Genomic DNA, 26631 nt, shown 5'->3' with positions numbered 1-26631 from the left:
GCGACCAAACAGAAGCCGCGACGTCATTCCTCAGGTCCTAAAAGGCGCTCATTCTAGGACTTTAGCTGAGGAATGACGTCGCGGCTTCTGATTGGTCGCGTGGCGGTCACATGGGCGGCACGCGACCAATCAGAAGCCGGGACGTCATTCCACAGGTCCTAAAGGCGCGCATTTTGAAGAAAGAAGCCGTGCCGGACGCCGGTTCCTCGCGCAGATGTCCAGGGGCCGCCGGAGAGGTGAATATAACAATATTTTTTATTTTAATTCTTTATTTTACACTTCTGATACCGATACCCGATATCACAAAAATATCGGATCTCGGTATCGGAATTCCGATACCGCAAATATTGGCCGATACCCGATACTTGCGGTATCGGAATGCTCAACACTAGTCATGGACAAAAATTTTGAGAATGAGACAAATATTAATTTTTCCAAAGTCTACTGCTTCATTTTTTCTAATGGCAATTTGCATATACTCCTGAATGTCAGAGTGATCAGTTTAACAGCAATTACTGTACTTGCAAAGTCAATATTTGCCCAGAAAATGAACTTTAACCCCCAAAACACATTTCAACATCATTGCAGTCCTGCCTTAAAAGGAGCAGCTAACATCGTTTTAGTGATTGATCCATTAACACAGGTGTGGGTGTTGATGAGGACAGGGCTGGCGATCAATCAGTCATGATTAAGTAAGAATGACATCAATGGAAACACTATAAAAGAAGGCTGGTGCTTGGTATCATTGTTTCTCTTCAGTTAACCATGGTTATCTCTAAAGAAACACGTGCAGCCATCATTGCACTGCACAAAAATGGCCTAACAGGGAAGAGTATCGCAGCTACAAAGATTGCACCTCATTCAACAATCTATCGCATCATCAAGAACTTCAAGGAGAGAGCTTCCATTGCTGTCAAAAAGGCTCCAGGGCACCCAAGAAAGACCAGCAAGCGCTAGGACCGTATCGTAAAACTGTTTCAGCTGCAGGATCGGACTACCAACAGTGCCAAGCTTGCTCAGGAATGGCAGCAGGCTGGTGTGAGTGCTTCTGCACGCACTGTGTGGCAGAGACTCTTTGAGCAAGGCCTGGTTTCAAGGAGGGCAGCAAAGAAGCCACTTCTCTCCCGAAAAAACATCAGGGACCGACTGATATTCTGCAAAAGGTACAGGGAGTGGACTGCTGAGGACTGGGGCAAAGTCATTTTCTCTGATGAATCCCCTTTTCGATTTTTTGGGACATCTGGAAAACAGCTTATTCGGAGAAGAAGAGGTGAGCGCTACCACCAGTCTTGTCTCATGCCAACTGTAAAGCATCCTGAAACCATTCATGTGTGGGGTTGCTTCTCAGCCAAGGGAATCGGCTCACTCACAGTCTTGCCTAAAAACACAGCCATGAATAAAGAATGGTACCAGAATGTCCTCCAAGAGCAACTTCTCCCAACCGTCCAAGAGCAGTTTGGCACCCAACAATGCCTTTTCCAGCATGATGGAGCACCTTGCCATAAAGCAAAGGTGATAACTAAATGGCTCATGGAGCAAAACATAGAGATTTTGGGTCCATGGCCTGGAAACTCCTCAGATCTTAATCCCATTGAGAACTTGTGGTCAATCATCAAGAGACGGGTGGACAAATAAAAACCAACAAATTCTGGCAAAATGCAAGCATTGATTATGCAAGAATGGACTGCTATCAGTCAGGATTTGGTCCAGAAGTTGATTGAGAGCATGCCAGGGACAATTCCAGAGGCCTTGAAGAAGAAGGGTCAACACTGCAAATATTGACTTGCTGCATTAACTCATTCTAACTGTCAATATAACCTATTGGTACTTATAATATGATTGCAATTATATTTCTGTATGTGATATAAACATCAAACAAACACTAATCAAAACCAGAGGGCAGCAGATCATGTGAAAATATAATTTTGGTGTCATTCTCAAAAATTTTGTCCATGACTGTAGATACCACCTCCCTCCAGCATTTCCCTTTTCCCCAACACCAGTAATATCACTCAAGTCCTTTCGTCAGTGGGTACATGTATATCATCACTGTTACCTGCAACTTATTAATGGGACTTTGGCAAAATTCATCAGTACTTAGGACTTTAGAGTGCAGTTTTATACAGTTATATGAAAAAGTTTGGGCACCCTTATTAATCTTAAGCTTAATGTTTTATAAAAATTGTTTTTTTGCAACAGCTATTTCAGTTTCATATATCTAATAACTGTTGGACACAGTAATGTTTCTGCCTTGAAATGAGGTTTATTGTACTAACAGAAAATGTGCAATCTGCATTCAAACAAAATTTGACAGGTGCACAAGTATGGGCACCCTTATCATCCTACCTAATTTTTCCTGATTTAATAAAGCACTTTGTTTGGTTTTCTAACCTCATTGAGCTTTGAACTTCATAGCCAGGTGTATGAAATCATGAGAAAAGCTACTTAAAGTGGCCACTGGCAAGTTGTTCTCCTGTTTGAATCTCCTTTGAAGAGTGGCATCATGTGCTCCTTAAAGCAACTGTCTAATGATCTTAAAACAAAGATTATTCAACATATTTGTTCAGGGGAAGGATACAAAAAGCTGTCTCAGAGATTTAACTTGTCAATTTTCACTGTGAGGAACATAGAAAGGAAATGGAAGAACATAGGTACAGTTCTTGTTAAGGCCAGAAGTGGCAGGCCAAGAAAAACATCAGAAAGGCAGAGAAGAAGAATGGTGAGATCAGTCAAGGACAATCCTCAAACCACCTCCAGAGAGCTGCAGCATCAACTTGCTGCAGATGGTGTCACTGTGCATCGGTCAACTATACCACGCACTTTGCACAAGGAGAAGCTGTATGGGAGAGTGATGCGAAAGAAGCCGTTTCTGCAAGCATGCCACAAACAGAGTCGGCTGAGGTATGCAAAAGCACATTTGGACAAGCCAATTTCTTTTTGGAAGAAGGTCCTGTGGACTGATGAAACCAAGATTGAGTTGTTTGGTCATACAAAAAGGCATTATGCATGGTGGCCAAAAAACACAGCATTCCAAGAAAAACACTTGCTACCCACAGTAAAATTTGGTGGAGGTTCCATCATGCTTTGGGGCTGTGTGGCCAATGCCGGCACCGGGAATCTTGTTAAAGTTGAGGGACGCATGGATTCCTCTCAGTATCAGCAGATTCTTGACAATAATGTTCATGAATCAGTGACAAGATTGAAGTTACGCAGGGGATGGATATTACAGCAAGATAATGATCCAAAACACCGCTCCAAATCTACTCAGGCATTCATTCAGAGGAGCAATTACACTGTTCTGGAATGGCCATTCCAGTCCCCAGACCTGAATATCATTGCACATCTGTGGGATCATTTGAAGAGGGCTGTCCATGCTCGGCAACCATCAAACTTAACTGAACTGGAATTGTTTTGTAAAGAGGAATGGTCAAAAATACCTTCATCCAGGATCCAGGAACTCATTAAAAGCTACAGGAAGCGACTAGAGGCTGTTATTTTTGCAAAAGGAGGATCTACTAAATATTAATGTCACTTTACTGGTGGGGTGCCCATACTTATGCACCTGTCAAAGTTTGTTTGAATGCAGATTGCACATTTTCTGTTAGTACAATAAACCTCATTTCAAGGCAGAAACATTACTGTGTCCAACAGTCAGAAGATATATGAAACTGAAAAAGCTGTTGGAAAAAAAAAACAATTTTTATAAAACATTAAGCTTAAGATTAATAAGGGTGCCCAAACTTTTTCATATCACTGTATCTTACAAACATGACAAGCACACATAGCCAACATGCCACCTGTGGTACTCATGAAATTGGTTGTTAACCTCTGGTCTACTATTTACAGCAATGATTCTCAAAATAGAGGCTTCCCTTATTTATTAGTCGGTAGTGAATGATAATACAGTTTTCCAAAACCAAGACACAGTTTAAGAGGGAGAAATACCAGACAAAATATCAATATAATATAAATATTTTATTAATATAAGATATTCTATATATATAACAATAAGGCAAATCCCAAAAAAGGATTAAAACCACGATGTGCACACAACAGGGTACATAAAAAGATAATATTTAAACTATAGAATAAATAAAAACCCACAAGGTAAACTAATATAAATTCATACAAATCTAGTAAAATATTAGTACGTACAGTGTCAGAATAAATAAATATACAGGTACATATATAAATTGTGCAAAAGTCGCAATAAAGTGTCAAGTGAAAAAATCCAAAAAAATCATCAAATCTAAATATGTTAACCCAATGATAAAAAAAACAAATAGAACCAAAAAAGTGCTGAGCAAAGAGTGACAAAAAAGTACCAGAATATACGTAATATTACACAAATTACCTCGAGGGGTTAAAGTCCTTTGTGTGCACGTGTGTCCCGACACGCGTTTCGGTTTGACTTCCTTCGTCAGGATAAGATATTTGATGATGAAAATCAAAATATAAAAAGTTTAAACTTGACCCCTTTTATAAATTCTACAGTCTATTTAGTGGCAAATAATTTACTTACAGTTCATCTCTTACATTTTAAAACTTCAAAGTTCATTAATTTTTATTGAAGTAAGGGAATCAAACTAATTTTTCTTTCTAACTGCATTCATACAATGTACAGTATATATTAATAAGCTAGAACTTATATTATTGGAATTTTGGTTTTTCATTTCAAAAGCTCAACATTTCAGTGCTAATAACAGTTACATTTATTTTACGCAGCTCCTATTTGCATCTTTACTGTAATTACCAGCTATATGAAACACAAATTAATCATGGTAACGGCAATGAAAACTCTGGTAGCAAAATAGATTTTAATCACATTAATTGTATTTTCAATACTTTGAAGCCTACCCTATAAATCACTGTATATTTTGATTAACTCAGGTTTGATAGCATCGGTTCATTGTGTAAATGACAGTTTTAGTTATAACATATATTAATTTTATTTTTTCAGATTGACACCGTACAAACCAAGTACCATAATAAACACATGAATAAAAGTATAGCCATAACATATGCTCTCAATTATATATATATTCAATTTATATTGTCAATTATATTCCCATTGGACTGACAGTACTCTTTTGAATTGTTTTAATAAACGATTAATTTTACATTATGTTCTAATAAAAGAGACAAAATGGAAAACATATGAATAAATATATATAAATAAATATATAATGGGAATTATTGAATTATAGACTTAAGGAAGATATAATACCTTGAATTAGAAGTGCCCAAGCAAGAGGGTCAAGTGTACCATGATTTGTAATTTTCCACTAACCAACAGATAATCCTCTCTAAATGATAACAGACCCACCATTGTCAAAATCAACTACATGCATCTCTGGGGTGTGTACACACTCAGGCAGGAGGTCCACTCTCCTGTCTTCTGAACTGTGCACTTCTCAGGGGGAACTGTAAGCGATCATCGGGGGTCTCAGAACTTCACAGATCTGCTTATAAATCCATGGGAAATAAAATATGTAAAAACATTTAAAAAGTTTAGTTATTCTTACAGTTTTCTTTATCTTCTTTAAATGAAATAATCTTTTTTGGCAAGTTATCAAGATGATGCGCTGCAAGTTATGTTATCTTACATCTGTATTAAAATTTGTAAGAGGAACAAGATGAATTACAAGTGTCCCAACTTACTATGGATGATGCATATTTCCTTCCAGACACTAAACATGTATCTTCTTATCATTTTAGAAACTGCTCTTTGGTTTAGGAAAAGTAAAAAAAAATCTCAAACTACACTACATGAATACAGCCCATTAGCATTGCAGTCTTTTGACAACTGGTAGAGGTTCTAGTGGAAGTGTTGAGTAGAGCAGTCTGAATCGATGCAGCACTAATCAAATTGATTTCGAATTTTAGTGAATTTTCTTAACCCTTCTTAACCCTTCAAAATTCAAACAATTTGCGATTGGATTCAAGGTAATTGCCAAAAATGACCAAATTTAGGATTTTTACACAATGCAGAAGATTGCAGTAACCAGAAAAGGCTCACATGATCTCAGGAGTGACTTGAATGGGCTTTTCAAGAATACTTTGCATCTATCACATTAGATAATATTACACAGCCTAAGATAGCCTTATATAAAAGCCAAGGCTGGGAATCCAGTGCTGCAAAGATTTTTTTTTGAGGGGGGGATCTCTTACTGAGAGGATGTCATAGCTCACAGTTTAGCAATAAAAATAGGGAGAAAAGACAAACATTTCTGAATATACTGTTTGTGTGTTGCAGAACAGCAATGAAGAATGGTTATCAATCATTTACCCGTAGCCATATACATAGAGGTCCTTTTGACATTATTAACGCTGTGTGTGCATTATAAATTTGGTAAGCGGTAGTATACAAAAGGATGACTCAAAGTATTGAACATGTCCGTTCAGGGCAATTGTAGTGCTTGCCCATTCACCATGAATATAGAGGAAAAAGATATACAGTATATGAGTTTAAATTCAATATAAACATATAGTTTTAACATAAAGTGCACACCACTGGTATAAGTAATTGAAAAAAAGAGAGAGGGTAAGAAAAGATGTGAACTGAGCTAAATTTTGAAAAATAACTTTCATTAAAGCAGTTTAAAAGATGAATGACTATATATATATATATGTATATATATACACATATACTGTATATATGCTGCTAGTCCAAACATCTTACCCACACATCCCTTTATAAAGGGAAATTCAACATAATACCTCTGTTAGCATATGGCATATACACCTCATATACGCAGCATCCCAGTAGGTGGGCAGAACGCCTGGGTGCAAAATCTGTGTCTGATAGTGAAACCACTGGCTCTTTCCCTGTGTTATGCCAATGAAAACCTATATACAGTGGGGAAAAAAGTATTTAGTCAGCCACCAATTGACCAATTGTGCAAGTTCTCCCACTTAAAAAGATGAGAGAGGCCTGTAATTGACATCATAGGTAAACTAAAACTATGAGAGTCAAAATGAAAAAACATATCCAGAAAATCACTTTGTCTCATTTGGCAAGATTTATTTTACAGATTATGGTGGAAAATAAGTATTTGGTCATTACCAAAGGTCATCTCAATATTTTGTTATATATCCTTTGTTGGCAATGACAGAGGTCAAACATTTTCTGTAAGTTTTCACAAGGTTGGCACACAATGTTGGTGGTATGTTGGCCCATTGCTCCATACAGATTTCCTCTAGAGCAGTGATGCTTTGGGCTTGTCCCTGGGCAACACAGACTTTCAACTGCCTCCAAAGGTTTTCTATGGGGTGTAGATCTGGAGACTGGCTAGGCCACTCCAAGACCTTCATAAGCTTCTTAAGAAGCCACTCCTTCGTTGCCTGGCAGTGTGCTCCATCCACATTTCATCTTCAAAGCCCTTGCTATTATTAGGAGGTTTGCACTCAAAATCCCATGATACATGGCTCCATTCATTCTTTCATGTACATGGATCAGTCGTTCTGGTCCCTTTGAGAAGAAGCAGCCCAAAAGCATGATGTTGCCATCCCCATGCTTCACAGTAGGTATGGTGTTCTTTTAGTGCAGCTCAGCATTCTGTCTCCTCCAAGCACAAAGAGTTTTGTTTCTACCAAACAGTTCAACTTTGGTTTCATCAGACCATATGACATTCTCCCAATTCTCTACTGGTTATTCCAAATGCTCTCTAGAAAACTTCAGTTGGGCCCGGAAATGTACTGGCACGGCAACATCTGAGTCCCTGGCGGCGTAGTATATTACTGATGGTAGCCTTTGTTATGGTGGTCTCAGCTCTATGCAGGTCATTCACTAGGTCTCCCCTTGTGGTTAAGGGATTTTTGCTGACCGGTCTTGTGATCATTTTGACTCCACAGGGTGAGATCTTGCGTGCAACCCCAGCTCGAGGAAGATTATCAGTAGTCTTGTATGTCTTCCATTTTCTTATTATTGCTCCCACAGTTGATTTCACATCAAGCTGCCTGCATATTGCAGATTAATTCTTACTAGCCTGGTGCAGGGTTACCATTTTGTTTCTGGTGTCCTTCAACAGCTCTTTGGTCTTCACCTTAGTGGAGTTTGGAGTGTGACTGTTTGAGGTTGCGGACAGGTGTCTTTTATACTGATAACAAGTTCAAACAGATGCCATTACTACAGGTATTGAATGGAGGACAGAGGAGCCTCTTAAAGAAGAAGTTACAGGTCTGTGAAAACCAGAAATCTTGCATGTATTTAGGTGACCAAATACTTATTTTCCACCATAATTTGCAAAATAAATCATCCAAAATCAGACAAGGTGATTTTCTGGATTTGTTTTCTCATTTTGACTCTCATAGTTGTGGTCTACCTATGCTGTCAATGACAGGCCTCTCTCATCTTTTTAAGTGGGAGAATTTGCACAATTTGTGGCTGACTAAATACTTTTTCTCCCCACTGTATATAGGTTTTCATTGGCTGTAAAACATAATAATCCACATTAACAGAAATCAACCCTTGAAATAGATCGCTCTGTTTGTAATGACTCTATATAATATATGAGTTTCACTTTTTGAAGAATTAAAATAAATTAACTTTTTGATATTCTAATTTTGTGAGAAGCACCTGCACAATTGAGATACTGTAGCAGCACCTTGAGGTTGTTGCACCCACAGTGGAAAATGTAAATGAATGAGTACAGAAAATATTGAACTAATGGATTGGTTGGTGTGAAAACTAATACACTATATCAGCAGCGCTTGCATGTCCCAAAAAGGTATCAGCAAACCCATGGATGTTCTTCTTCGTCTGGTTCAGCCAAACTAAAGTTCAAAGTTCAGTTTGGCATCCAAACGTAACTTCAAACTTGACCACAAATCCCATAGAAGTCAAAGGTGACCCACTTTGGTGCTTTAACATGGCAGTAAAATGGTAATAGTAAGGGCAAAGGGGCTGCAAATGGAAGCTAAGAGGGGGTAAGAGAAGGACAAGTGCCCTGAAAACATGTTTGGATGGAAAAATGACTTAACATAGAATCCTCCCAAAAAAGGACAAATTCTGGGAAGAATTTAAAAAAAAGTTTGTGAGTTGGCTTGGGTTAAAATAATTTTTGAAGATGAGGACCTGTACTATGACAGCCACTTACACACAGATAGTAGAGTGAAACTATGAATGGTCATTATATCAGTCAAATTGGACAAAAAATTTTAAATCGCTGTCAAATTATGAACCAGTTATGGAATGCAATGAAAACCTGACTGAGGTGTTGCATAGGTCCCCCTTGCCTTGCCCCTCTCCTTTGCGATCCTGTGCGTTGCCTGCTGTGCAAGAGGTATCTTCTCTCCGACTGCCATTTCTGGCAGCGAGCTGTTCTTCCTTCTGTCTCCTCCCCCACGTGACATATGGGCTCCATTTCAAGGTGAATCAGGGATCTATTCCTGAGAAGCAACCTGGTAAATGGATACCACATCCAAGGAGGCAGCTTAATAAATGGATAAAAAAAACATCCAAGGAAGGCCAAGCAAATTAACCACTCCTAAACTGAGTCATCAGTTGAAGTTGCAAGACATAATAGCCAGTAGTTAAAGAGGACTTGTAGGGTCCCTCCTGCCCCCAGAACCACAAAAAGTTGTATCTGCATATGTAAATACCCTGCGTAACAGTCCCTTTATTGCATTACACATAAACAGATCTTTAAAAAATGTATTTGTAAAGTTATTTATTTTACCTGGCTCAGTGGTTAGCACTGCAGCCTTGCAGTACAAATCCCATCAATTTCTGTAAAGCACTGTGGAATTAATGGCGCTATATAAGTAAGTAAAATCAATAAATACATTTCTCACTACAGATCACCTTGAAAAACATGAACCTGACAAAGACTGTATGGAAGAAATCTATCCAGATAACAAAGAGAGATATATGAGACCAGAATGAACACTCATTTCCAGCATATCATACTGATATGTCGAAACAAAATGTCAAAAGGCAAAAAATTGACTTGGCCTATGAAAAATTTTGGGACAAATTTAAAAGAAGGTGAAGTGGATTTGGTTTAAACATTTTTTGGAAGATGAAGACCTGTACCACAACTACTGCGTACACTTGGATGGTACAGTGAAACTACTAACAGTCATTAAAGAGTTAATTTTCCTGCTTTGATGAATTTCTAACAGATCAGCATAAAAACATGAATCTGTCAATAAATGCATGGAAAGTAGCTATCATTTTGCGGACTGTGTAAGATATGTATGTAACCAGAATGAACACTCATTTCCAGCAGATGTGCATAAGAGTAGAAAAATGTATTTTCACACACATAGTACAATCAGATATAAGTGCAGAAGAGTAGAAACATTTGTTTTTACCCACAGTACTATCAGAGACATGGGTGAATAAGAGTAACATTTTTTTTTTTTGACGCATGACTCCAATAGACACAGTTACAGATTAGAAAAATGTTTGACTACGAATAGGAACTTGTGCAGAGTACACATAGAGAGTGTTTTTAGAAAACTGCACACACAAAACTGTCCCTCATTACATGTGCATCCTGCCCCTACACTAAGCAGAGCAGAAATAAAAAAATTATTATCTTCAACCACGAGGAACAGGTCCAAGTGGAGGAGGTGGAAGAGGTAAGGGAGGAGTAATCCAACACTGTTTTTCTTTGTTGTTTTAGTGTTTTTTTATGGAACTGACCTAAAAGAACCTAGATTTAAAACAAAAACTAGTAATCTAGAAACTGAAAGCATAGGTCCAAGTGGAGGAAGAGGTGGACTTGGCTGTGTAGGTGAAAGAGGCAAGGGTGAAGTAATCCAACAATATTTTTGTTGGATTTTTCTGTTATTTTGGGGGGATTTTGTATTTTTTTTTGGGTGTTTTCCTCCTTTTTTATGGAACTGACTAAAAGACTCTAGAATTAAACCTAAATCTAGCATTCTATGACCAGGAGGCAAAAATTCAAGTGTAGGAAGAGGTGGATGTGGAGGTGTTGGTGGACACTGTTTTTATTTTGTTTTCTTTAACTTCTTTCTTTTTAGTGTTTCTGTAATTTTTTTTAAAACTCTGACAGCAGCATTTAAATTGTTGACCCCCAACATGGGATCGCAAATCACCGGTGGGTTGGCATAACAACCTGATGTCTCCTAGAGACATCTATGGTTGTCAGTGCCGGCTTGATGTGAGCTCCACTGTTATGACCTGGGGGTCAGGACAATAATGGACCTGGTGGTTAAGAGCACACGGAATGACCAGATAGTTACTGATAATTAAGGACGAGCTCTGGGACGTGGGAACTCTGCTGACCGCAATCCCTAATCCTATGAAACACACTAGAAGTAGCCGTGGATTGCTCCTAACGCTCCCTATGCAACTCGGCACAGCCTAAGGAACTAGCTAGCCCTGAAGATAGAAAAATAAAGCCTACCTTGCTTCAGAGAAATTCCCCAAAGGAAAAGGCAGCCCCCACATATAATGACTGTGAGTAAAGATGAAAATACAAACACAGAGATGAAATAGATTTAGCAAGGTGAGGCCCGACTTACTGAACAGACCGAGGATAGGAAAGGTTGCTTTGCGGTCAGCACAAAAACCTACAAAAAGACCACGCAAAGGGCGCAAAAAGACCCTCCGCACCGACTCACGGTGCGGAGGCACTCCCTCTGCGTCCCAGAGCTTCCAGCAAGCAAGACAACAATAAAAATAGCAAGCTGGACAGAAAAATAGCAAACCAAAGAAATACAAGCAGGAACATAGCTTCTGCTGGGAAGACAGGTCACAAGAACGATCCAGGAGTGAACTAGACCAATACTGGAACATTGACAGGTGGCATGGAGCAAAGATCTAAGTGGAGTTAAATAGAGCAGCCAGCCAACGAATTAACCTCGTCACCTGTGGAAGGAAACTCAGAAACACCCACCAGAGGAAGTCCATGGACAGAACCAGCCGAAGTACCATTCATGACCACAGGAGGGAGCCCGACAACAGAATTCACAACAGTACCCCCCCCTTGAGGAGGGGTCACCGAACCCTCACCAGAGCCCCCAGGCCGACCAGGATGAGCCAAATGAAAGGCACGAACCAGATCGGCAGCATGAACATCAGAGGCAAAAACCCAGGAATTATCTTCCTGACCATAACCCTTCCACTTGACCAGGTACTGGAGTTTCCGTCTCGAAACACGAGAATCCAAAATCTTCTCCACCACATACTCCAACTCCCCCTCAACCAACATCGGGGCAGGAGGATCAACGGATGGAACCACAGGCGCCACGTATCTCCGCAATAACGACCTATGGAACACATTATGGATGGCAAAAGAAGCAGGAAGGGCCAAACGAAATGACACAGGATTGATAACCTCAGAAATCTTATACGGACCAATGAAACGAGGCTTTAACTTAGGAGAAGAAACCTTCATAGGAACATAACGAGACGACAACCAAACCAAATCCCCAACACGAAGTCGGGGACCCACACAGCGCCGGCGGTTAGCGAAACGTTGAGCCTTCTCCTGGGACAATGTCAAATTGTCCACCACATGAGTCCAAATCTGCTGCAACCTATCCACCACAGTATCTACACCAGGACAGTCTGAAGACTCAACCTGCCCTGAAGAGAAACGAGGATGGAAACCAGAATTGCAGAAAAACGGTGAAACCAAAGTAGCCGAGCTGGCCCGATTATTAAGGGCGAACTCAGCCAACGGCAAAAAGGACACCCAATCATCCTGATCAGCAGAAACAAAGCATCTCAGATATGTTTCCAAAGTTTGATTAGTTCGTTCGATTTGGCCATTTCTCTGAGGATGGAAATCCGAGGAAAAAGACAAATCAATGCCCATCCTTGCACAAAAGGATCGCCAAAACCTCGAAACAAACTGGGAACCTCTGTCAGAAACGATGTTCTCCGGGATACCATGTAAACGAACCACATGCTGGAAAAATAATGGCACCAAATCAGAGGAGGAAGGCAATTTAGGCAAAGGTACCAAATGGACCATCTTAGAAAAGCGATCACAAACCACCCAAATGACCGACATCTTATGAGAGACGGGGAGATCCAAAATAAAATCCATAGAAATATGCGTCCAGGGCCTCTTCGGGACCGGCAAGGGCAAAAGCAACCCACTGGCACGAGAACAGCAGGGCTTAGCCCGAGCACAAGTCCCACAGGACTGCACAAAAGAACGCACATCCCGTGACAAAGATGGCCACCAAAAGGATCTAGCCCCCAAATCTCTGGTACCAAAGATTCCAGGATGCCCAGCCAACACTGAACAGTGAATCTCAGAGATAACTCTACTAGTCCATCTATCAGGGACAAACAGTTTCTCCGCTGGGCAACGGTCAGGTCTATCAGCCTGAAATTTTTGCAGCACCCGCCGCAAATCAGGGGAGATGGCAGACAAAATTACCCCCTCTTTGAGAATACCCTCCGGCTCAGGAACACCCGGAGAGTCAGGCACAAAACTCCTTGACAGGGCATCAGCCTTCACATTCTTAGAGCCCGGAAGGTACGAAATCACAAAATCAAAACGGGAGAAAAATAACGACCATCGAGCCTGTCTCGGATTCAACCGTTTGGCAGACTCAAGATAAGTCAAATTCTTTTGATCTGTCAAGACCACCATGCGATGCTTGGCTCCTTCAAGCCAATGACGCCACTCCTCGAATGCCCACTTCATGGCCAACAACTAACGATTACCAACATCATAATTACGCTCAGCAGGCAAAAACTTTCTAGAAAAGAAAGCACATGGCTTCATCATCGAGCCATCAGAACTTCTTTGCGACAAAACAGCCCCTGCTCCAATCTCAGAAGCATCAACCTCAACCTGAAACGGGAGCGAAACATCTGGCTGGCACAACACAGGGGCAGAAGAAAAATGACGCTTCAACTCCTGAAAAGCCTCTACAGCTGCAAAAGACCAATTGACCACATCAGCACCCTTCTTGGTCAAATCAGTCAACGGTTTAGCAACAGTAGAAAAATTAGCGATGAAGCGCCGATAAAAATTAGCAAAGCCCAGGAACTTCTGCAGGCTCTTCACAGATGTCGGCTGAGTCCAATCGTAAATGGCCTGGACTTTAACAGGGTCCATCTCGTTAGTAGAAGGGGAAAAAATGAAAACCAAAAATGAAACCTTCTGAACTCCAAAGAGACACTTTGACCCCTTCACAAACAAGGAATTCGCACGAAGGACCTGGAACACCATTCTGACCTGCTTCACATGAGACTCCCAATCATCCGAAAAGACCAAAATATCATCCAAATACACAATCAGGAATTTATCCAGGTACTCTCGGAAGATGTCATGCATAAAGGACTGAAATACTGATGGAGCATTGGAAAGCCCGAATGGCATAACCAGGTACTCAAAATGGCCCTCGGGCGTATTAAATGCTGTTTTCCATTCATCGCCTTGTTTAATACGCACAAGATTATACGCCCCTCGAAGATCTATCTTGGTGAACCAACTAGCCCCTTTAATACGAGCAAACAAATCAGACAGCAGCGGCAAAGGATACTGAAATTTGACTGTAATTTTATTAAGAAGGCGGTAATCAATACAAGGTCTCAAAGAACCATCCTTCTTGGCCACAAAAAAGAACCCTGCTCCCAATGGTGACGACGACGGGCGAATATGACCCTTCTCCAAGGATTCCTTTATATAACTCCGCATAGCGGCGTGTTCTGGCACAGATAAATTGAACAATCGGCCCTTAGGAAACTTACTACCAGGAATCAAATTAATTGCACAATCGCAATCCCTATGAGGAGGTAGGGCACTGGCTTTGGGCCCATCAAATACATCCCGATAATCCGACAAAAACTCTGGAACTTCAGAAGGAGTGGAAGACGAAATAGACAAAAATGGAACATCACCATGTACCCCCTGGCAACCCCAGCTGGACACAGACATAGATTTCCAGTCCAATACTGGATTATGAACCTGTAGCCATGGCAACCCAAAACGACCACATCATGCAGATTATGCAACACCAGAAAGCGGATATCCTCCTGATGTGCAGGAGCCATGCACATGGTCAATTGAGTCCAGTACTGAGGCTTATTCTTGGCCAAAGGCGTAGCATTAATTCCTCTCAATGGAATAGGATACTGCAAGGGCTCCAAGAAAAAACCACAGCGCCTAGCAAACTCCAAGTCCATCAAATTCACGGCAGCGCCTGAATCCACAAATGCCATAACAGAATAGGATGACAAAGAGCAAATCAGAGTAACGGACAAAAGAAATATCGACTGTACCGTACCAATGGTGGCAGACCTAGCGAACCGCTTAGTGCGCTTAGGACAATCGGAGATAGCATGAGTGGAATCACCACAGTAAAAACACAGCCCATTCCGATGTCTGTGTTCTTGCCATTCAGCTCTGGTCAAAGTCCTATCACATTGCATAGGCTCAGGCCCATGCTCAGATAGTACCGCCAAATGGTGCACAGCTTTACGCTCACGCAAGCGTCGATCGATCTGAATGGCCAAAGACATAGACTCATTCAGACCAGCAGGCATGGGAAATCCCACCATGACATCCTTAAGGGCTTCAGAGAGACCCTTTCTGAAGATTGCTGTCAGGGCACATTCATTCCACTGAGTGAGCACAGACCACTTTCTAAACTTCTGACAATATAACTCCGCTTCATCCTGACCCTGACACAGAGCCAGCAAGATTTTCTCTGCCTGATCCACTGAATTAGGTTCGTCATAAAGCAATCCAAGCACCAGGAAAAACGCATCAACATCACGCAATGCCGGATCTCCTGGCGCAAGGGAAAATGCCCAGTCTTGAGGGTCACCACGTAACAAAGAAATAATGATCTTTACTTGTTGAACAGGGTGACCTGAGGAGCGAGGTTTCAAGGCAAGAAACAATTTACAATTATTTTTGAAATTCAAGAACTTAGATCTATCACCAAAAAACAAATCAGGAATTGGAATCCTAGGCTCTGACATCGGATTCTGAACCACAAAATCTTGAATGTTTTGTACCCTTGTAGTGAGATTATCCATCCAAGAGGACAGACCTTGAATGTCCATATTTACACCTGTGTCCTGAACCACCCAGAGGTAAAGGGGAAAAGAGAGACAAAACACACTGCAAAGAAAAAAAAATGGTCTCAGAACTTCTCTCATAGACTCATTCAGACCAGCAGGCATGGGAAATCCCACCATGACATCCTTAAGGGCTTCAGAGAGACCCTTTCTGAAGATTGCTGTCAGGGCACATTCATTCCACTGAGTGAGCACAGACCACTTTCTAAACTTCTGACAATATAACTCCGCTTCATCCTGACCCTGACACAGAGCCAGCAAGATTTTCTCTGCCTGATCCACTGAATTAGGTTCGTCATAAAGCAATCCAAGCACCAGGAAAAACGCATCAACATCACGCAATGCCGGATCTCCTGGCGCAAGGGAAAATGCCCAGTCTTGAGGGTCACCACGTAACAAAGAAATAATGATCTTTACTTGTTGAACAGGGTGACCTGAGGAGCGAGGTTTCAAGGCAAGAAACAATTTACAATTATTTTTGAAATTCAAGAACTTAGATCTATCACCAAAAAACAAATCAGGAATTGGAATCCTAGGCTCTGACATCGGATTCTGAACCACAAAATCTTGAATGTTTTGTACCCTTGTAGTGAGATTATCCATCCAAGAGGACAGACCTTGAATGTCCATATTTATACCTGTGTCCTGAACCACCCAGAGGTAAAGGGGAAAAGAGAGACAAAACACACTGCAAAGAAAAAAAAATGGTCTCAGAACTTCTCTTATCCCTCTATTGAGATGCATTAGTACTTTGGGCCACCTGTACTGTTATGACCTGGTGGTCAGGACAATAATGGACCTGGTGGTTAAGAGCACACGGAATGACCAGATAGTTACTGATAATTAAGGACGAGCTCTGGGACGTGGGAACTCTGCTGACCGCAATCCCTAATCCTATGAAACACACTAGAAGTAGCCGTGGATTGCTCCTAACGCTCCCTATGCAACTCGGCACAGCCTAAGGAACTAGCTAGCCCTGAAGATAGAAAAATAAAGCCTACCTTGCCTCAGAGAAATTCCCCAAAGGAAAAGGCAGCCCCCCACATATAATGACTGTGAGCAAAGATGAAAATACAAACACAGAGATGAAATAGATTTAGCAAGGTGAGGCCCGACTTACTGAACAGACCGAGGATAGGAAAGGTTGCTTTGCGGTCAGCACAAAAACCTACAAAAAGACCACGCAAAGGGCGCAAAAAGACCCTCTGCACTGACTCACGGGGCGGAGGCGCTCCCTCTGCGTCCCAGAGCTTCCAGCAAGCAAGACAACAATAAAAATAGCAAGCTGGACAGAAAAATAGCAAACCAAAGAAATACAAGCAGGAACATAGCTTCTGCTGGGAAGACAGGTCACAAGAACGATCCAGGAGTGAACTAGACCAATACTGGAACATTGACAGGTGGCATGGAGCAAAGATCTAAGTGGAGTTAAATAGAGCAGCCAGCCAACGAATTAACCTCGTCACCTGTGGAAGGAAACTCAGAAACACCCACCAGAGGAAGTCCATGGACAGAACCAGCCAAAGTACCATTCATGACCACAGGAGGGAGCCCGACAACAGAATTCACAACACTCCACCCAGTGGTCGGCGCTCATAGCAAGTGAGCAATTGTGCTATATAAAGGCGATCGAGTTATGGCAGCTTCTAATCTCCTATGGAGATTATTGAAGCATGCCAAAAGTAAAAAAAAATGTTTTTAAAAATATTGAAAAAAAAATAAAAAAAATATAAAAGTTCAAATCTCCCCCATTTCACCCTATTCAAAATAAGGCAGTAAAAATAAAATCAAACATACTGTACACATATTTGGTATTGCCGTGTTCAGAATCACTCAATCTATCAATAAAAAAAGGATTAACCAGATCGCTTAACGGCATAGCGAGAAAAAAAGTAAAAACGCCCAAATTTAGTTTTTTGGGTCGCCACAAAATCGCCTATTATTGCATTTTAATGCAATCAAAAGATCATGTCTGCACCATATATGCAGATCACGCAACCCAAGATCATGAAAAATGGAGACATTACGGGCAACTTTCTTTTCTTAACAAAGTTTGGAATTTTTTCATCACTTTTTTTCACCACTTAGTTAATAAAGAACCTAGACATGTTTGGTATCTGTGAGCCCATAATGACCTGGAGAATCATAATGGTAGGTAAGTTTTAGCATTTAGTGAACCTAGCAAAAAAGCCAAACAAAAAAACAGTGTGGGATTGCATCTTTTTTGCAATTTCATCGCACTTGGATTTTTTTACTGTTTTCTAGTACACAAAACATGGTAAAAAAAATGTTGTCATGCAAAAGTACAGCTCGTCCTGCAAAAAATCAAGCCCTCACATGGCCATATTGATGGAAAAAAATAAAAGTTATGGCTCTGGGAAGAAGGAGAGCCAAAAATGAAAACGCAAAACCGGAAAAAGCTCTGGGGGTTAACAAAGAAATAGAAGTCTTATATTTGATCCTTGAAAACTCAGCAATGGTCTTTGTCCAGCACTGGACAATTTAAATTGTTAATGAATATTTATGCCCTATCTAAGCAACAATTTGTGAACAGACATATATGCGGAGAAGAGACAACTGAACGCTGTGCTGGGACTACAAACTGAATGTGGTTGCTGACTTGTGTCTGTGCAACTGCAGGTTGTGGACAGGACGCATCATCACCTCCTTCTGGACAGCTGATTGGGAAGGGCATAACACAGGGGAAGAGCCAGTGGTTTCACTATCAGACACAGATTTTGCACCCAGGCGTTCTACCCACCTATTGGGATGCTGTGTATATGAGGTGTATGTGGCGTATGCTAACAGAGGTATTATGTTGAATTTCCCTTTATAAAGGGATGTGAGGGTAAGATTTTTGGACTAGCAGCATATATACAGTACAGACCAAAAGTTTGGACACACCTTCTCATTTAAAGATTTTTCTGTATTTTCATGACTATGAAAATTGTACATCCACACTGGCATCAAAACTATGAACTAACACATGTGGAATTATATACTTAATAAAAAAGTGTGAAACAACTGAAATTATGTCTTATATTCTAGGTTCTTCAAAGTAGCCACCTTTTGCTTTGCACACTCTTGGCATTCTCTTGATGCGCTTCAAGCGGTAGTCACCGGGAATGGTCTTCCAACAATCTTGAATGAGTTCCCCAAGATGCTTTGCACTTGTTGGCCCTTTTGCCTTCACTCTGCGGTCTAGCTCACCCCAAACCATCTCGATTGGGTTCAGGTCTGGTGACTGTGGAGGCCAGGTCATCTGGCGTAGCACCCCATCACTCTCCTTCTTGGTCAAATAGCCCTTATACAGCCTGGAGGTATGTTTGGGGTCATTGTCCTTTTGAAAAATAAATGATGGTCCAACTAAATGCAAACCGGATGGAATAGCATGCCGCTGCAAGATGCTGTGGTAGCCATGCTGGTTCAGTATACCTTCAATTTTGAATAAATCCCCAACAGTGTCACCAGCAAAGCACCCCACACCATCATACCTCCTCCTCCATGCTTCACGGTGGGAACCAGGCATGTAGAGTCCATTCGTTCACCTTTTCTGCGTTGCACAAAGACACAGTGGTTGGAACCAAAGATCTCAAATTTGGACTCACCAGACCAAGCACAGATTTCCACTGGTCTAATTTCCATTCCTTGTGTTCTTTAGCTCAAACAAGTCTCTTCTGCTTGTTGCCTGTCCTTAGCAGTGGTTTACCATAAAGGCCTGCTTGCACAACGTCTCATCTTAACAGTTGTTGTAGAGATGTGTCTGCTGCTAGAATTCTGTGGCATTGACCTGGTCTCTAATCTGAGCTGCTGTTAACCTGCGATTTCTGAGGCTGGTGAATCGAATAAACTTTTCCTCAGAAGCAGAGGTGACTCTTGATCTTCCTTTCCTGGGGCGGTCCTCATGTGAGCGAGTTTCTTTGTAGTGCTTGATGGTTTTTGCCACTGCACTTGGGGACACTTTCAAAATTTGCCCAATTTTTCGGACTGACTGACCTTCATTTCTTAAAGTAATGATGGCCACTCGTTTTTCTTTACTTAGCTGCTTTTTTCTTGCCATAATACAAATTCTAACAGTCTATTCAGTAGGACTATCAGCTGTGTATCCACTAGACTTCTGCTCAACACAACTGATGGTCCCAACCCCATTTATAAGGCAAGAAATCCCACTTATTAAACCTGACAGGGCACCCCTGTGAAGTAAAAACCATTCCCGGTGACTACCTCTTGATGCTCATCAAGAGAATGCCAAGAGTGTGCAAAGCAGTCATCATAGCAAAAAGGTGGCTACTTTGAAGAGCCTAGAATATAAGACATAATTTCAGTTCACACTTTTTTGTTAAGTATATAATTCCACATGTGTTAATTCATAGTTTTGATGCCTTCAGTGTGAATGTACAATTTTCATAGTCATGAAAATACAGAAAAATCTTTAAATTAGAAGGTGTGTCCAAACTTTTGGTCTGTACTGTATATGGAGCATGTTTCATTACTCACATTATTATTCTGTGTAAGGCTGAAACCTGAAGAATTGTGTGGAGCATGTTAATACATTGATGTTCCAAAATGTCCAAGTACAGACTCAAAAATCAACATCAGGCTACCAAACACAAAGAGACCGAGAGAATGACAACAAAATTTAAAAAATTATAATAATAGAATATTGGGAGTAGAAATTTGACCTTTGCACAATGTCCAAAGGTATCAAAAAATTACCCCAAGGGTCTGTATCAGACAAGCTGAAAGACGCAATGATGGGGGACATCACAATACACTTTGCAGTTATTACAAGAGTTTAGAACACGTGCTATACACTGCAATAAATATATATATACAAGACCAAAGTGGTGACAGTATTGGATATAATATTCATGATATATCTGCAAAGAGGATGAATGGCAGGCCATTCGGAAAGCTTATGAGAACCAAAAAAAGAAGGCCGAACATGTTGTCAAGGAGAAATAGGAACAATTATATTGAAATAAAATACATTTATTAATGCAACACTTGGTAAGTAGTAACACCACAAAACAAAGGTGTCTGCACATGAGGATACAATAGGATTAAACACAGTAAAAATAGTAAAAAAACAGTAGTGCTACCAGGTGCAATGAATGTTAATTACAACCAGGATATACAATAATCCTGCTGTAGAGGTAAGTATCTATATAGCAATATCTAATGCTGCCACAGGGTAAATGTTTGCCCCATGTAAAAAGTATGGGGCCCAGGAGCTAAACCTATAAAGCCAGAAGGAAAATATTTAGTAATCAATCATATATTTATGTTTATATGGCTATTGATATAGAAGGCTGGGTGAAAATCCAGAGTAGCATGAGGAAACAGTGGAGCAGTGCTGTGTATGGAGTAGCAAGGTGACTGCAGCATGGTAGGAGATACCGTAATTATCTGGTGGGTGGTGGACACACGTGCGGTGCACTCTCCGATGCGCTTTTTGGATTTTAGTCCTTTGGCAAGGGATTATTGAAAGAGGTAGAGATATAGGGAGTAGAAAGTTGACCATTACACAATGTACAAAGGTTTCCAAAAATTACCCTAAGGGCCTGCATCATGCACGCTGAAAGAGGTCGCAATGGGGACCTAACAATACATTTAGCAGTTATTACAAGAGGTAGAGATAGAGAGTCCAAGTTTCACCATTGCACAATGTGCAAAGGTTTAAAAAAATTAGCCAAGGGGTCTGTATCAGACCAGCTGAAAGACACCATGATGGGGACATCACAGTAGACTTTGCAGTTATTACAAGAGGTAGAGATTGGGAATAAAAATGTGACCTTTGCACAACGTACAAAGGTTTCCAAAAATTACCCCTACGGGTCTGTATCATGCAAGCTGAAAGAAGCCATGATGGACAACACAATACACTTAGCAGTAATTACAAGACATAGAGACAGAGAGTACAAGTTTCACCATTGCACGGGTTTCAAAAATATATCCAAGGGGTCTCTTGCAGACCAGCTGAAAAATGCCATTATGGGACATCACAATACACTTAGCAATTATTACAAGAAGTAGAGATATAGAGTACAATTTTCACTATTGCAAAATTTGCAAAGGTTTCAAAAATTACAAAACATTACCCTTGTGGGTTATACATACATGAACACTATGTACTTGTTGCAGAAGCAGGAGGAGTAGAAGGAGAAGGTGATTTCCTGAATAAAATTGACTTTGGATGGTAATGATGGATGTTAAAACAACTTCCAAAAAAAACAAACATTTGGCCTGCATTTACATAATGTTGCTGTCATCTGTAGGGTTTAAAAAGTAGGAGGAAATTCAGCCCTTGTTCAATTTTAGAAGAGTCAGCCTGCCTGCATTTTCATCTGACAGCAATGTGCGCCTATCCATCATGATTGCACCTGCCGAACTAAAAACCATCTAAGACAACACATTTGCAGCAGGGCATGACAGCACCTCCAAGGCACACAAGGAGAGGTCAGGCTAAGTGTCCAGATTGGACAACCAATAGTTAAAGTGCACTGAAGTAAGAGGAAGGACTCTGGTATGGTCACTCAAGTAGTTCTTCACCATCTTGGTCAACTTCTTCATCCTTGTCATAGTTACATCCACAGAAAGTCCTTGCCGATAGGATGGCTTATGAAAATTTCCCAGTTGGTGGACCTCCCCCCCCCCAGTTGCACCTGTTGTGTGTGGCCCTCTCCTGTAATCTTTGTGGGTGAAAAGAATGGGTACCTCTGCCACCAGTGTCTTCTGAGGGTAATCTTTTGAGCAAGTCTTCCACTTCGGCCCTCTGGTATGCATGCACTGAAAATGGCATGTGTGCCTCCAACATTAAACAAGCAATTTCTCCTTGTGCCATGGGCCAATAAAGGTGCACAGTCAGTATTTCATGGTGAACAAATGTCTTTTACGCAAGGCTCTTGGGAATGGCATCTGAACATGAATTCTGCCATTTTTGGCAGACTACAAAGAGTCAAATGTTCAGTGTTCTCACCAGGAAGAACACTAGCCATCTCCTCCTCTTCAGGCCATTCATGCTGGACAGGCATGAAGCTGGGATTGGGAGTCCCCTCTGTGGCACAGAGCAATAACTCCTGTTCTTCCTCATCCTCCTCCTACTCACCCAAAGTGGTCTGAGAATACTGTGTTAGGCTGGGCTGTGTGGTATCAGCCACTGTACAGTCTTGCTCCATAGCCACTTGCTCAGCATTCAAAGCATCTTCTTTCTGATTCTGCTGCAAATGTTTTAATAGACAGAGCAGCAGGATGGTTATATTCATAATAGCATCATCAGTGCACACCATCTTGAGAGAGATGACTTTCTGAAATGTGCGCTGACACAGCATTGTATGCACTCCCCATAAGCCTTAGTATAGTGTAATGCACTTCCTATAGACCTCCATATAGTCTAATACTCACCTTATAGGCATCTATACAGTATAATGCACTCTCCATAGGCCTCCATACAGTATAATGCACTCCCCATAGGCTTTTATATATTACTAGATTGTGGCCCGATTCTAACGCATCGGGTATTCTAGAATATGCATGTCCCCGTAGTATATGGACAATGATGATTCCAGATTTCGCTGCAGACTGTGCCCGTCGCTGCTTGGTCGAGGCAACCTTTATGACATCATCGTCGCCATGGCAACCATTATGACATCTACGTCGATACTGTGCCCGTCGCTGAATCAGAAACGTGAGATGTCTACGTCCTTTATGACATCATCATCGCTGTGCCCGTTGCTGATTGGTCGAGGCCTGGCGGCCTCGACCAATCAGAGACGCGGGATTTCTACGTCGATGATATGCCGGTCTCTGAGTGGTCGAGGCCTGGTCGAGGTCTGACAGAAAGACAGACAGACAGACAGACAGAAAGACAGACAGACGGAAAAACCCTTAGACAATTATATATATAGATAATGCACTTCACATAGACCGCTGTGTAGTATAATGCATTCCCCATCAGCCTCCATATAATATATTACACTCTCCATAGGCCTCCATACAATATAATGCTCTTCCCCTGAACCAAAACCTAGCTACGCTTCCGGTGATACCACTCCGTCCACTTTAATGGGAGCAGTGGTGTAATGTGTGACCTCGCTCTGTCCACTGTTACACTACTGCCATAGAAGTAGATAAAACAGGATCACACATACACCACTGCTCCCATAGAAGTGGACAGAGTGGTGTCACATATTTCTAAGGGAGCAGTGGTGTAATACGTGACCCCACTCTGTACATTTCTATTCCATTGCTAACCCAATAATGAAAGAAAAGCACACAGGCAGAAAAATAAATTTTATTTAAAAAAAAAACACTCCCTGACACATTCCCTTGTCCACTAATTAATTTTTAAGTAAAAAAAAAATGTGAGTCCTCAGTAGTCTCCAAATGGAAACCTGCAAAAATGAAATGAGAGAAAAAAAGACAAGACGCTGCCCCTCATTCACTAATTTATTGGAAAAAAAATTTCCCATGCAGGTCAAACGTAGTCCATGGCGTTTCCACAACGATTCCCGAATCCAACGTCCACAGCCTAGTTCAGAGAACCAAGCACCATAGGCTGTTATGAGCAGTGCATAATGGCCCCAGATAGTGCTCCACAGTACAATGACCTCTTACAGTGCCCCACAATATAATTGCCCCATACAGTGCACCACAGTATAATGGCCCCATATTGTGCCTCACAGTATAACAGCCCAATATAGTGCCCCACAGCAGTATAGTGGCCCCATATTGTACCTCACAGTATATCTGCCCCATATAGTGCCCCACAGCAGTATAGTGTTCCCATATAGTGCCCCACAGTATAGTGGCCCCATATAGTATAATAACCTCATACAGTGCCCCACAGTATAACGACCCCAAATTGTGCCTAACACTATAACGGCCCCATATAGTGCCCCAGAGGAGTAAAGTCTCCCCATATAGTGCCCCACAGATTAATGGCCTCATACAGTGCCCCAAAGTATAATGGCCTCATACAGAGCCACATAGTATAATGGCCTCATACAGTGCCCTGTTGTGAATTCCGCTCTTGGGCTCCCTCCGGTGGTTGTAAGTGGCACTTTTGTGAGTTCTGCTCTTGGGCTCCCTCCGGTGGTTTTAAGTGGTATGGCTGCTCCTTGGATTTAGCAGTCTGCAGCTGCTTCCACTGATTGTCTTTCTGTTTATTTATGCCTGGCTCTTCCCTTCAGCCAGTGCCACTTGTCTATGGTTTCTGGTTGGATTCACATCTCTCTTGGATTTCCCTGATATCCTGACCAGTTCAGCAAAGATAAGTCCTTGCTTTGCTCTTTTCTGTCCACATGTTGTGGACTGATACATTCTGTGCATTCTATGTTTTGTCCAGCTTGTCAGTATGGATTAATTCAGTTAAGCTGGAAGCTCTGGGAAGCATATTTACCCTCCACACCTTTAGTCAGGTGTGGAGATTTTTGTAAACTCTGTGTGGATTTTTTTAGTTTTTAATACTGACCGCACAGTATTCTGTCCTGTCCTATCTATCTAGCTAGACTGGCCTCCTGTGCTACATCCTGGTTTCATTCTACATATGTCTTTTCCCTCTCCACTCACAGTCATTACTTGTGGGGGGCTATCTATCCTTTGGGGATTTTCTCTGAGGCAAGATAGTTTTCCTGTTTCTATCTTTAGGGGTAGTTAATTCTCAGGCTGTGACGAGGTGCCTAGGGAGTGACAGGAGCATCCCACGGCTACTTCTAGTGTTGTGTTGAGCTTAGGGACTGCGGTCAGTTCAGGTACCACCTCCCTCAGAGCTCGTCCCATGTTGCTCCTAAACCACCAGTTCATAACAGCACAAGTGGCCAAAAATGAATTAAATGCATCTCAAAGGAAGGAAAAAAAAGTTCTGAGCCATTTTTTTTCTGTGCTCTGTTTTGTCTTTTTTTCCTCTTGATCTCTGGGTGGTTCAGGATTTATGCTCTGGCATGGATGTTCAGGGTTTGTTTTCTCGTGTGGATCAACTTGCTGCAAGAGTACAGAATATTTGGCCTTGGAGCCTAAAATTCCTACTCCTGATTTGTTTTTTGGGGACAGATCCAAGTTTTTGAACTTTAAAAATAACTGCAAATTGTTTTTTGCTTTGAAACTCCGTTCTTCTGGTGATCCCATTCAGCAAGTTGAAATCATCATATCCTTGCTGCATGGTGACCCTCAGGACTGGGCATTCTCCCTTGAATCAGGGGATCCGGCATTGCTGAATGTAGACGCATTTTTCAAGCACTCGGATTATTGTATGATGAACCTAATTCTGTGGATCATGCAGAAAAACCCTGTTGGCCCTGTGTCAAGGTCAGGAAGCGGCATAATTATACTGCCAGAAATTTAGGAAATGGTCTGTGCTCACTAAATGGAATGAGGATGCTCTGGCTGTTATTTTCAGAAAAGGTCTTTCTGAAGCCCTTAAAGATGTTGTGTTGGGCTTCCCTACGCCTGCTGGTTTGAGCAAATCTATGTCTCTAGCCATTCAGATTGATCGGCATCTGCGCGAGCGCAAAGCTGTGCACCATATGGCAGTGTCCTCTGAGCAGAGTCCTGAGCCTATGCAATGTGATAGGATTTTGACTAGAACAGAACGGCAAGAATTCAGACGT

The sequence above is a fragment of the Ranitomeya imitator genome, chromosome 1, assembly GCF_032444005.1.
Source record: "Ranitomeya imitator isolate aRanImi1 chromosome 1, aRanImi1.pri, whole genome shotgun sequence".
NCBI lineage: Eukaryota > Metazoa > Chordata > Amphibia > Anura > Dendrobatidae > Ranitomeya > Ranitomeya imitator.
The sequence above is the reverse complement of the archived record's forward strand: the minus strand, read 5'-3'. Positions refer to the sequence as shown.